Below are 15,242 nucleotides of genomic sequence, written 5' to 3'. Positions count from 1 at the left end.
TTCCATTTCCATAATATTGTCCTCAAGTACATCGCCCTTGTATAAACCCTCTATATACTCCTTCCACCTTTCTGCCTTCCCTTCTTTGCTTAGAACTGGGTTGCCATCTGAGCTCTTGATATTCATACAAGTGGTTCTCTTCTCTCCAAAGGTCTCTTTAATTTTCCTGTAGGCAGTATCTATCTTACCCCTAGTGAGATAAGCCTCTACATCCTTACATTTGTCCTCTAGCCATCCCTGCTTAGCCATTTTGCACTTCCTGTCGATTTCATTTTTGAGACGTTTGTATTCCTTTTTGCCTGCTTCATTTACTGCATTTTTATATTTTCTCCTTTCATCAATTCAATATTTCTTCTGTTACCCAAGGATTTCTATTAGCCCTCGTCTTTTTACCTACTTGATCGTCTGCTGCCTTCACCACTTCATCCCTCAGAGCTACCCATTCTTCTTCTACTGTATTTCTTTCCCCCATTCCTGTAAATTGTTCCCTTATGCTCTCCCTGAAACTCTCTACAACCTCTGGTTCTTTCAGTTTATCCCGGTCCCATCTCCTTAAATTCCCACCTTTTTGCAGTTTCTTCAGTTTTAATCTACAGGTCATAACCAATAGACTGTGGTCAGAATCCACATCTGCCCCAGGAAATGTCTTACATTTTAAAACCTGGTTCCTAAATCTCTGTCTTACCATTATATAATCTATCTGAAACCTGTCAGTATCTCCAGGCTTCTTCCATGTATACAGCCTCCTTTCATGATTCTTGAACCAAGTGTTAGCTATGATTAAGCTATGCTCTGTGCAAAATTCTACAAGGCGGCTTCCTCTTTCATTCCTTCCCCCCAATCCATATTCACCTACTATGTTTCCTTCTCTCTCTTTTCCTACTGATGAATTCCAGTCACCCATGACTATTAAATTTTCGTCTCCCTTCACTACCTGAATAATTTCTTTTATCTCGTCATACATTTCATCTATTTCTTCATCATCTGCAGAGCTAGTTGGCATATAAACTTGTACTACTGTAGTAGGCATGGGCTTTGTGTCCATCTTGGCCACAATAATGCGTTCACTATGCTGTTTGTAGTAGCTAACCCGCATTCCTATTTTTTTATTCATTATTAAACCTACTCCTGCACTACCCCTATTTGATTTTGTATTTATAACCCTGTAATCACCTGACCAAAAGTCTTGTTCCTCCTGCCACCGAACTTCACTAATTCCCACTATATCTAACTTTAACCTATCCATTTCCCTTTTCAAATTTTCTAACCTACCTGCCCGATTAAGTGATCTGACATTCCACGCTCCGATCCGTAGAACGCCAGTTTTCTTTCTCCTGATAACGACGTCCTCTTGAGTAGTCCCCGCCCGGAGATCCGAATGGGGGACTATTTTACCTCCGGAATATTTTACCCAAGAGGACGCCATCATCATTTAATCATACAGTAGAGCTGCATGTCATCGGGAAAAATTACGGCTGTAGTTTCCCCTTGCTTTCAGCCGTTCGCAGTACCAGCACAGCAAGGCCGTTTTGGTTAATGTTACAAGGCCAGATCAGTCAATAATCCAGACTGTTGCCCCTGCAACTACTGAAAAGGCTGCTGCCCCTCTTCAGGAACCACATGTTTGTCTGGCCTCTCAACAGATACCCCTCCGTTGTGGTTGCACCTACGGTACGGCCATCTTTATCGCTGAGGCACGCAAGCCTCCCCACCAACGGCAAGGTCCATGGTTCATGGGGGGTACACCACAGTATCATCAGCAAACAACCGCAGATTGCTGCTCGACGCGTCCGTCAGATCATTTATGTACCATATACAGAGAGTAAAAGCGGTCCTGTCACACTTCCCTGGGCAATCATGACTACATCCTTGTCTCTGATGAACACTCGCCGTCAAGTACAGCGTACTAGGCTCTATTAGTCAAAAGGTCTTCGAACCATTCACATATCTGGGGACCTAAACCACGTGTTCGGACCTTCGTCAACAATTTGCAGCGCGATACTATGTCAAACGTTTTCCAGAAACCTAGGAATACGGAATCTGCCTGTTTCCCTCCATCTATGATTTGTAGGATATCAGGGGAGAAAAGGGCAAGCTGTTTCTCGAAGCGATCTCTTCTAAATCCGTCCTGATTTGTGAACTGAAACTTTTCTATCTCAAGAAAATTTATTGTATTCGAACTCAGAACGCGTTCAAGAATTCTGGAGAAAAGCGATATTAGGGATGTTACAGAATTATGAGGGTCAGTACTGTTACCTTCCTTATGTCCTGGAATGACCTGGGGCTTTTCAAATTCACTTAAGACTTCTCTGTGGGCGAAAGATTCGCGATAAATACAGGCTAAGTAGGGGCCAATGCCGCAGAATATTCTTTTAAGTGAAACCAAATTGGGATCCCATCTGTACTTGATGACTTATTTGTTTTGAACTCTTTCAGTAGCTACTGTACGCCACGGATCTCCAATTCTGTCCTTCGTGCCGGAGTCTGCACGACAGTATGTTTATACAATCATCTTGCGTGGATGATTTCTTAAACGTGAAATTTAAAACTTTATCTTTTCTTTTGCTGTCTTCTATTGCCAAAAATGTTCAGTGTGTGTGAAATCTTACGGGACTTAACTGCTAAGGTCATAAGTCCCTAAGCTTACACACTATTTGACCTAAGTTATCCTAAGGACAAACACCGACACCCATGCCTGAGGGAGGACTCGAACCTCCGCCGGGATCAGCCGCACAGTCCATGACTGCAGCGCAGACCGCTCGGCTAATCCCGCGCCTTCTATTGCCACCCCAGATTGTGTCTACGAGTGACTGGATAGAACCCTTAGACCAGCTTAGTGATTTTTTTTTCTCGGGTAACTGAGCCCTTCGCCAAGGTATGACGGTGGAACTTGTATGCTTCGCTCATCGCTCTTCTTACGGACACAAGAAATTCTATTAACTTTTCCCTGTCAACATAACCCGTTCTTTTTACAACCGAGAGTGCAACATTCTCTGCTTCCTCAGCGTTTTCCGAATCTGAGTATTAAACCACAGAGAGTCTTTTCCATCCTTAATCCACTTATTTGGCACATACGCTTCGAGAGCGCGGCTTACAACCAGCTCAAACTTTGTCCGTAATCCCTCTACGTCCGACAACCTGGAGCTAAATGATGCCCACTCATTGTCCAGGTGGGATAGTAAGAACTGTTTATCTGCCTTTTCTAGTGTAAACGCTCTCCTGGCCTTCTTGGCGGATTTTTTAACTTTAGCAACTTCGTCGCTATGATGACATCATGGTGACTAACCCCTATTTCTATTATGACATTGTCGATAAGGTCAGGCCTGTTAGTAGCTAAGAGATCCAAAATATCTCCACTGTTGATGGGTTGTCTAGCTAGTTGTTCAAGGTAGTGTTCAGAAGTCCTACAAGGATTGTCTGCATGTACTACCTGCAGGGATTCCATAGACCAGGGGCGGGCAGGAATCCTGCACATGTGCGGTGCACTTGCACGCGTGCAGTTAACAGGTGTTCCGCGTGCACACAGGGGCAAGCTGGCCACCCGCTTATCTCCCATCGCCACCATACCTTCTGTCCGCTCCTTCCTCTGTAATGCGTTTTGTTTCCTAGCTTGCTTTATTGAGTGAATCAATAAGGTTAGTAGGAGTGCTTGAAAGAAATCATGGTTTGAAAGAGTACCTATTACCTACGATACGTTTTATTTAATTATCACAGGTGGAGTTTACAATACGTTTAATATCTGGAACAGAATTTCTGCATACAGACAAACACAAACAGTTACGTAAATTTTCATCACTGATGTTTGCTCTTAACCGAGACTTATTAATTCAGCAAATGGTTTTCCAGCTCTCGCTATATTAAGCGCAGTCTTTTAACTTGCACATACCGCTGGGCTATATTGTTGTCGTCCTGAAAACTTGAAAACAGTGCTCCATAAAATGTTAGATCAGTTAGATGAGAGACATGACGAGAGAAAGTCGCAGATCTCTCGTGGCAACAGCAACTACGACAAATACAAATGGCTCTGAGCACTATGGGACTTAACTGCTGTGGTCATCAGTCTCCTAGAACTTAGAACTACTTAAACCTAACTAACCTAAGGACATCACACACATCCATGCCCGAGGCAAGATTCGAACCTGCGACCATAGCGGTCGCGCGGTTCCAGACTGTAGTGCCTAGAACCGCTCGGCCACTCCGGCCGGCCAACTACGACAGATTCATCTGGTATCGTCAGATCGGTCTTCTTAAGCTCAGTCAATTCCCCATCCGCTCAGAATCCGACAATAAATTGTACTCGTCCTTGTGAAATTTATTATAATGGCCTTCAATACTAAACTTCCGTTGGCCAGCGAGATTACTGCCACATATTAAACATTTCGAATTTTCACGTTTTTGCACAAAGAAAAAATGATTCTCCCATTACTTTTTAAAAGATAGCAAATCTCCACTTCTCCGCTTCTTGAAATACAACGTTCACTACATAGTGCTCGCTTCGCATCAACGTCCGCAGCTTAGCCTGGCACTACACTGCCGCAACCTGCTGGCTGTCACCACAGCCCCGGTCGACGCCTGCACGCGAGCAGCACACGTGCAGCGCTGTGCGCTCATGAGCCGCGTGCAACGTTTGCCCGCCCCTGCCATAGACGATCCAGTCTATACTCAGTAGGTTCAATTCACCTCCAACTAATACTGTACGATCCGGGTAGTTCCACAATACTATCTGTAGACTTTGCTTGGATGATTCTAACTAAAACTGTTACAACGGAATCGGGTGGCCCGTAAAAACATCCAAGAATTAAATTCACTTCGCCTAAGCTTTACGCTCGTCCAGATAACTTTGTAAGTAGGCTGCTTAGGTTTTTATGTTGGTAACACCACGTAGCGCTCTGTATGAAAATCACTGACTGTGCTGTGTGCAGTCTGTGGCTGGTTGGCATTGTTGAAATATTCGCTATTGTAGTGTTGGGCAGTTGGATGTGAACAACGCATAGCGTTGCGCAGTTGGAGGTGAGCCGCCAGCAGCGTTGGATGTGGGGAGAGAGATGGCAGGGTTTTTGAGAGCGGATGATCTGGACGTGTGTCCATCAGAAAGAGTACATTTGTAAGACTAGATGTCATGAACTGATATGTATATAATGATTTTTGAACACTATTAAGGTAAATACATTGTTTTGTTCTCTATCAAAATCTTTCATTTTCTAAGTATGCCTATCAGTAGTTAGTGCCTTCAGTAGTTAGAATCTTTTATTTATCTGGCAGTACTGGCGCTCGCTGTATTGCAGTAGTTCGAGTAACAAGATTTTTTTGTGAGGTAAGTGATTCATGAAAGGTATAGGTTATTATTAGTCAGGGCCATTCTTTTTGTAGGGATTATTGAAAGTCAGATTTGCGTTGCGCTTAAAATATTGTGTGTCAGTTTAGTGAATGTGAATACGTTCAGTTTTGCTCAGCTGTTTGAAAATCAAATAACGTAAGATGTTTATCAGCACACCAATACATAAATTTTTCTAGGGGGACGTTTCATAACTTCACTGTCACACTCAAAATTGACCTCTATAGAGACAATATTTTTGTCAACTACAATGAACAATCCCCCGTCCTATGGCATGTAATCTGTCTTTCTGATATATGTTCCATAAATCGCTAAATATTTCAGAGCTTTCTACCTCGGCTTACAGCGAGCCCTCGGCCCCTAGAATAATTTCCAGCCATCCTGATTTAGGTTTTCCGTGATTTCCCTAAATCGTTTCAGGCAAATGCCGGGATGGTTCCTTTGAAAGGGCACGGCCGATTACCTTCCCAATCCTTCCCTAACCCGAGCTTGCGCTCCGTCTCTAATGACCTCGTTGTCGACGGGACGTTAAACACTAACAACCACCACCACCCTAGAATAATTTGAGTGGGACAAATTTCTTGGAGGGCAGTAAATTCAGTAACTTTGTTACAAATAACTTGACAATTTACTGTTAAAAGTTTGAGATTCGAAGGGTCTCTACTTCGTGCACGACCTGATTTCGTTCTCTACGTATCAAATGGCGGGCAATCATTAGAGGATCACAAACTACCGCCAAGTCCAAAAACCCCATGTGCTTACCACAAATACTCCGCCACCCGAGTAGCTGGTTCCTTTGCACAGTGCACCCCCGACCTACAGAGAATCGACAGGGCCTCTGGTTGATGCCCTCCACTCGACTCCAAACCAAAGGACCCTGGTCGGCTGTGGGTACGATGCTGCAAATTGTGAGCTCTGCTTGAACCCTGCGAGCTAGGCAAACAGTCTTCACCACTTCTGCCAGCCACCTGTAGGAACTGAAGATGTCCTCAGACCCCAAGCAACAGGCCTCGTTGGCCTCAGAATGCCACATAACTCGCAGACCAGTACAACCTGCACCCTCGATAACCACAGGCAGAACATCCTCTCATCCCGGATGAGGCCCCCCAGCAGACACACTGAGTGCACATTGGATTTCCTTCTGGACTGGACGTTATTTCGCTGACCATACATTGATGTTTGCTAACTGCCCCAGTCTGTGTCGACAGGCCACCAAGAGCTGGTGCATAACGATTTGATTCACGGATCCAGTTATATGGGTCCTTCCATGTATATCGATTTTGACGTGTGGGGCCTGAAGATGGCATCAATGTAATGCCGAAACTGGTAGCACATAAGAAGTTCATAAAATGTTCTATAATACATACTGCTGTTGATAAATTATTGCATCAAGAAATACTTGCCAGCCGCTGTCCCATGGTCCATAATGGATCAACGAAGAAAGGCCTCAGTAGCGTACAGAACAGCAACTTCGCCTACCGCACCGACGATGACTTCACTGCAGAGGCTGACCTACGGAAGGGAACGGTACGGACGACACAGAACAGGGCTACGGACGTCCAGCCACCAAATTGACTGTCCGCCCAGGGCGACGCGACCGTGTAACAACCTGCCACTCACCCTGCAGTGAGAGCGGATGCCCCGCGTCTGGAACGTCGGAAGGTGCCTCGACAACAGAGCCAGTTGGCGTAACAAGCGGCACCTGAGGTGTGCTAAGTGACGCGGCAGTTTCTCCGCTGCCGCGACACCCCGAGACGGCTGAACGCGGCAAAAAGCGTCATCGCTGTTCGCAAACTGCGGTCACCTCCTTCTGCACCCGCACTCAACACGCTTGTAACACTTTAACACAGATGTACGAACTTTAATTTTTTTCCTTTTTATGCTACAAATATTGCATGAAGGCTTAATTAAAAAGAAAAGACTAATATTAATGAATAAATGCAATAATTTTACCAGCTGTGTGATCGGTTACGAAGTCTCGTAACCGGTTGGCCCTGACTATTATTAGCACTCAATCTGACTGCTTAAAACAAAAAATAAAGAATGACAAGGAATTAACATAATTGATTAAGTCCCCTGCAACTATTAAAGCTACGAAACAACAAAGCACAAGTGTAACTGTTCTGTGTGTGGTAGTGTGACTCAACGTACATGTCTCTGGCTCGGTTCTTTCTCAATACGACAAAATATTTTAAATACCATTTGCAATGAACTAATTGAAAAACCAGAAATACTATAATTGTACATAGAAATCAGAATTACAAGTCTAATAGATGAACACGAGCCAGATGCTTTGTTGACTCTGAGCAAGAGGGATTGTTATTAAAGAAAACTGTAATACCTTTTTACCTCATTATATATTGACGAAAATATTCCATTACACCAGCATCATAAATCAAAAGCCCATCTCCTTTCTCAAATATATTCTGACAATTGCATCTTCTTCCATCTATACATTACACCAACCGAACAGCACAACATTTCACTCAACACTCAGATCGTTTACTCTCTCGCCCAACAGAACAACGACTGCTCTCGACATCCTCTGAACTACTACTGCGCCCAGTGGAGGCGGCAGAATAATAATCTTTGGCACATCTCTGGCGCTGTGACTCAGTGTAGCCACCTTTCAATATTGTACTTCGATTTTCTTCTATATCTTGAAAGATATTTGTGTGTGTAAAGAATGTTTATTGATATGTGTGAATAATTATGTAAATAACTATAATTTATACTGGGTCACTGCCGGTTAGGGAAAAGTTAGGAACGACTATTAAAGAGCGGAAAAGCACTATGTAGCGGCGTCTCTGTATGAGAGTGATGCACAAGCACTTACAGGCTGACAATTATTGACTCATATGAAATAAAAACGTTACAACTGCTCAACAATTTGGGTTAGGACGTTCAAACTGCACAGTTGGCCTAGGACATGATGAGAATTATACTACTGGCCATTAAAATTGCTACACCAAGAAGATATGATGATTAACGGGTATTCATTGGCCAAATATATTATACTAGAACTGACATGTGATTACATTTTCACGCAATTTGGGTACATAGATCCTGAGAAATCAGTACCCAGAACAACCACATCTGGCCGTAATAACGGCCTTGATACGCCTGGGCATTGAGTCAAACAGAGCTTGGATGGCGTGTACAGGTACAGCTGCCCATGCAGCTTCAACACGATATCACAGTTGATCACGAGTAGTGACTGGCGTATTGTGACGAGCCAGTTGCTCGGCCACCATTGACCAGACGTTTTCAATTGGTGAGAGATCTGGAGAATGTGCTGGCCAAGGCAGCAGTCGAACATTTGTATCCAGAAAGGCCCGTACAGGACCTGCAACATGCGCTCGTGTATTATGCTGCTGATATGTAGGGTTTCTCAGGGATCGAATGAAGGGTAGAGCCACGGGTCGTAACACATCTGAAATGTAACGTCCACTGTTCAAAGTCCCGTCAATGCGAACAAGGGGTGACCGAGACGTGTAACCAATGGCACCCCATACCATCACGCCGGGTGATACGCCAGTATGGCGATGACGAATACACGCTTCCAATGTGCGTTCACTGCGATGTCGCCAAACACGGATGCGACCATCATGATGCTGTAAACAGAACCTGGATTCATCCGCAAAACATGCCTTTTGCCATTAGTGCACCCAGGTTCGTCGTAGAGTACACCATCGCAGGCGCTCCTGTCTGTGATGCAGCGTCAAAGGTAACTGCAGCCGTGGTTTTTAGATTAGATTAGATTTACTTTCATTCCAATTGATCTGTAGTGAGGAGGTCCTCCAGGATGTGGAACATGTCAGAAAAACAACAATACATGACAAATATTTACAACTAAAACAAATAAGCTAATGTACCATTCCACAGGTCCCAAGTGGAATGATCGTCATTTTTTAATGAACACTAAGAGTCATTTTACAAATACTAACGCACTGAATTTAAAATAAAAAAGTTTTTTATTTATTTATAAGGTAATACAACTACTGTAATACTTATTTACAATGAACACATTACTGCACTGAAATGGTGCAGAAGTTAGATTATACTAACACAGACACACACACACACAGACAGACACAAATTTTCAATGAACACATTACTGCACTGAAATTGTGCAGAAGTTATGTTGTATTTATATACAAATCAGTTGGTTTTACTAAGAAATTCATCAATGGAGTAGAAGGAGTTGGCCACCAATAAATCCTTTAGGCTTCTCCGAGCTGATAGTCCATGCTGCTGCAAACGTCGTCGACCTGTTCGTGCAGGTGGTTGTTGTCTTGCAAACGTCCCCATCTGTTGACTCAGGGATCGAGACGTGGTTGCACGATGCGTTATAGCCATGCGGATAAGATGCCTATCATCTCGACTGCTAGTGATACGAGGCCGTTGGGATCCAGCACGGCGTTCCGTATTACCCTCCTGAACCCACAGCTTTCATACTCTGCTAACAGTCATTGGATTTCGACCAACGCGAGCAGCAATGTGGCGATACGATAAACCGCAATCGCGATAGGCTACAATCCGACCTTTATCAAAGTCGGAAACGTGATGGAACGCATTTCTGCTCCTTACACGAGGCATCACAACAACGTTTCACCAGGCAACGCCGGTCAACTGCTGTTTGTGTATGAGAAATCGGTTGGAAACTTTCCTCATGTCAGCACGTTGTAGTTGTCGCCACCGGCGTCAACCTTGTGTAAATGCTCTGAAAAGCTAATGATTTGCATATCACAGCATCTTCTATCTGTTGGTTAAATTTCGCGTCTGTAGCACGTCATTTTCGTGGTGTAGCAATTTTAATGGCCAGTAGTATATTTATATTCGATGTATGCACATGCGAATGCGTCTTATTGTTGTCGGCCATTTGCACGTGAACATGTTCATGAATAAGCAAATGTGGCACATTTGGGGGACTGAGAATCCGCATTTCGCGGTCGAGAAGTCTCTTCACCCTCGACGGGTGACTATGTGGCGTGCAACGTCCAGTCACGGAATAGTCGGTGCGATATTCCTCGGTGGCACGGTGACTACCGGACGGTACGTGCTTAATAGTAGTGCTAGCCTTAGAAGTTCCATCTACTAGGACGTTGCAAAATCCATTTGCATAAAGACCCAAAGCTCGTTTTTTTTTTTTTTAATAATTTATCTGTGCAACCAAGCAAATCCTCTACATCTACATGGTTACTCTGCAATTCACACTTAAGTGCCTGGCTTAGGGTTCATCGAACCATTTTCATACTATTTCTCTACCATTCCACTCTCGAATGCCACGTTGGAAACAGGAACACCTAAATCTTTCCGTTCGAGCTCTGATTTCTCTCGTTTTATTATGATGTTGATTTCTCCCTACGTAGGTGGGTGTCAACAAAATACTTTCGCATCCGTAAGAGAAAGTTGGTGATTGAAATTTCGTAAATAGATCTCGCCGCAAAGAAACCCGCCTTTGTTTCAGTGACTGCCACCTCAACTCATATCAGTGACACTCTCACCCCTATTGCGCGATAACACGAAACGAGCTCCCTTTCTTTGCACTTTTTCGATGTCCTCCGTCAATCCTACCTGGTAAAGATCCTATACCGCGCAGCAATATTCCAGTAGAGGACGGACAGGTGTAATGTAAGCTGTCTCTTTAGTGGGTTTGTCGCATCTTCTAAGTGTTGCGCCAACAAAGCGCAGTCTTTGTTTAGCCTTCCCCACAATATTATCTACGTGGTCTTTCCAGTTTAAGTTGCTCGTAATTGTAATTCCTAGGTATTTGGTCGAATTGACAGCCCTTAGATTTGTACGATTTATCGTATATCCAAAATTTATTGGATTTCTTTTAGTACCCATGCGGATGACCTCGCACTTTTATTTGTTTAGTGCTAATTGCCACTTTTCTCACTATACAGAAACTCTTTCAAGATCATTTTGTAATTGGAATTGATCGTCTGATGATTTTACTAGACGGTAAATTACAGCGTCATCTGCAAACAATCTAAGGGGGCTGCTCCGATTATCACCTAGAGCATTTATATAAATCAGGAACAGCAGAGGGCCTATGACACTACCTTGCGGAACGCCAGATATCACTTCTGTTCTGCTCGATGATTTACCATCTATCACAACGAACTGTGACCTCTTTGAGAGGAAATCACGAATCCAGTCACACAACTGAGACGATACTCCATATGGACGCAATTTGATTAATAATCGCTTGTGAGGAACGGTATCAAACGCCTTCTGGAAATCTAGGAATGTGGAATCGATCTGAGATCCCTTGTCGACAGCATTCATTACTTCATGGGAATAAAGAGCTATCGGTGTTGCACAAGAACGGTATTTTCTGAAACCGTGTTGGTTATGTACCAATAAGTCATTTTCTTGAAGGTGATTCATAATGTTCGAATACAGTATATGCTCCAAAATCCTACTGCAAATTGAGGTCAGTGATATGGGTCTGTAATTCAATGGGTTACTCCTATTTCCTTTCTTGAATATTGGTGTGGTGTGATGTACAGGCCTAAGTGGGGAAAGCTTGTCATCGCCGGCAGACTCTCACCCATTACGCGAAAATGCAAAAATGATTCACCCATCTTTGAACTTTTTTTTCGATACCATCTATCAGTCCTATCTGGCAATGATCCTGTACAGCGCAGGTGTAGTGGAGAGGAGGGGCTAGTAGGCGTGGTATACGGCAATACCTTTTCTCGTATGGATTTTCTGTATATTCGAAGTATTGTGTGAATAATTCACAGACTTCGTTTCACCCTTCCACGCGATGTAGATACTGCTATAATCACATTATTTCGTATGTATTTGAGAGTAGTTAGAAGACGAAACACCTTAAGTAATGTTGAAATATATCTGATATATAGACGGCATTACGCTGCAGTACCTCGATAAAATGAGGCACTTACAGCATATCACAAATCCGGGCGGCTCCCCGCACGCTTCCCCCCCCCCCCCCCCCTCCAGCCGTCAGAGGTTCGAGTCCTTCCTCGGGCATGGGTGTGTGTGTCGTCCTTAGTGTAATTTAGTTTAAGTAGTGTGTAAGCTTAGGGACCGATTACGACCTCAGCAGTTTGGTCCCATAAGACCATACCACAAATTTTCAAATTTTCCCACAAATCCGGCATGCACAAGGATTTTGTAACTATCTGGTGGTCGGCGCGAGATTGAACGACAGCATATGTGCTTCTTATTCAACCATCTGACCTGCATATACGTGACTGTGGGCGAGTGGGTGGTTAGGGAAGGCGTTCATAGAGCACAGAGGACAGTATGTTCCTGCTACCACGTACACGTGTGTCCATTGTACGGGAGGTTTTTAATTCTCTTACTTCAGCCATGGCCACTGCTGGTGGTCGTTGGCCGAGGCTGCATCTCCTCCTTTGTAGAACGCGAAATGGCGGGTTCAAAATGGCTCAAATGGCTTTGAGCACTATGGGACTTAACATCTGAGGTCATCAGTCCCCTAGACTTAGAACTACTTAAACCTCACTAACCTAAGGACATCATACATATCCATGCCCGAGGCAGGATTCGAACCTGCGACCTAGCAGCAGCGCGACTCCGGACTGATGCGCCTAGAACCGCTCGGTCACAAAGGCTGGCGAAATGGCGGGCGCCATGACGACAAAACATACTGGAGCGCGGTGGTCAGTGACGTCCACAGTGCTGAGTCATAGGGAGACAGAGTGGCCCCTGCAAATGCAGTGCTTGGCTCCACTTCGCGCGGCCGACAGGGAAGACATCCAGGATTAAAAGATTTTTTACATAAAGTTGTAACTGTCCCTCCGCCATTTCATCCTATTACAGTAGCAGCGGCACAAGTGAGGGATATTAGTGTACGTGGGCTTGCTGGGAAGTAATGCCTCCGAAATTTTTAAGTGAAAACTTTTGGAGATTTTTAAATAAAACAAGTATTGTTAACATTATACATCTTTGTTCTTCGTGTGTACATACCTGCAGCCCTCAGCTACTGGCATATAACATGACGGCGTGTACATATGAAGGGCTTATTTCAATAGTGGTACAAGTCCATTTTTGTTCATATTAAGATAAAGAGTCCTAAAGTTAAATGAGCGCTGAAAAAACTGCAGTTGAGATACCAGAAATATTCAAGCATATGGCTTCTTGTTAGAGATGAACCTTTCTTTCTGTTTGGTTGGCTCATTAATTTCAGAAGCATTAGTAGACAGAAAAGTGGAGATAATGGACTTGCACCACTATTGAAATAAGCCCTTTATATATCGGTGAGTGAGCAACAGCGTAGTGTAATCTAATTTCGAACCCACACATGGAACACCCTCTCCTTCACATGACAATTCCAGACAATATACGAGAGCTACGACATTTGCAACAATACGAAGCCTTGAGCTTATTGTGACTGACAATTCGCAATTTTTCACAAACACAACTTTTCCTGACGTAAGTTCACAAGGTTGATGACTTAACATATAAACGAAACGTAACAATAACGGAAGAAGTCTCCTAATTGAGGCAAACAAAAGTTCACTTCTAATTTTTCACAGAGGTTCGTGGTAACACTCTCACACACTAGTAACAGTCCAATTCCGAGACGAAGACGTAATCTTCAACGGTCGCAGTACACGAGGTCGGCATTCGGCGTGAACTTACTTACCTTTGGGGCTGGTTCTAGCCCCTGTATAGCTGTTCCCAGCCAGTCAGGTTTCGGCGTAGTGATACTTCCTGCAGGCCGTGGCTCGAGCTCCGCGTGCAAGAAGTAGTGATCGGAATGTCTGTTTCCATTATCTTGTATGTAAATAACCGGCGTTTACCATAGTTCTTTTGGTACGCCTTGGGCTTAGACAACCTCATCCTCTGTTGTGTAATATGGGTTGCCGGCCCTCAGGGGCTACTTTGGTTCCGGTATAACAGAGCTCACTGTCACCGATCATTCTCTATACGGTCCCGACTTGGCCTCAACTGATTTTCATCTGTTTGCAAAACTTAAACAACACTTTCGAGAACTCCACTTTGGTAGTGATGAAGCGGTGCAATCAGCGGTCCGGTTGTGGCTCCATCAACAAAGCCAAAACTCAACATTAACGGTATCAAGAAACTGGTCTCTCATTGAGAAAACTGTGTTCGTTCCCAGGTTAAAGATGTCGAGAAATAAAGATGTAAAGAATAAAGATGAAGAAAATGTTAATAACGTTTGTTTTACTCTGAGGTGGCAAAAATCATGGGACACCTCATTATATCGTGACGTGCACTCAAAAAGTCGCTGGAACTTCCCTGCAGATATTTTGAGCCATGATGCCTCTACAGCCGTCCATAATTGCGAAAGTGTTGCCGGTGCAGGATTTTGTGCACGAACTGACATCTCGATTATGTCCCGCAAATGTTAAATGGGATTCATGTCGGGGTATCTGGATGGCCAAACCATTCGTTCGAATTCTCCAGAATGTTCGTCAAACCACTCACGAACAATTGTCGTCCGTTGACATGGTGCACTGTCATCGATAAAAAATCCATCGTTGTGTGGAAACATGACGTCCGTGAGTGGCTACAAATGGTCTCCAAGTAGCTGAACGTCCAGAGGGACTGGGTTCGTTCCACGTAAACACAGCCCACACCATTGTGGAGTCACTACTAGCTTGCACAGTGCCTTGTTGAGAACCTATGTCCATGGCTTCTTGGGGTCTGTGTCACACTAGAACCCTACCATCTGCCCTTACCAACTGAAATCGGGACTGTCGGAACAGGTCACGGTTTTCCATTAGTTTAGGGTCCAACCGATAAAGTGGCGAGCCCAGGAGAGGCGCTGTCGTGCTGTTAGTTAAGACACTCGCTGCCATAGCCTATTAATGCCAGATTTCCCGGACGCTGTACTAACAGATATGTTCGTCGTACATCCCGCATTGATTTTTGTGATTCGATT

Source organism: Schistocerca nitens, chromosome 8 (assembly GCF_023898315.1).
Source record: "Schistocerca nitens isolate TAMUIC-IGC-003100 chromosome 8, iqSchNite1.1, whole genome shotgun sequence".
Lineage (NCBI taxonomy): Eukaryota > Metazoa > Arthropoda > Insecta > Orthoptera > Acrididae > Schistocerca > Schistocerca nitens.
Note: the sequence above shows the minus strand (reverse complement) of the source record.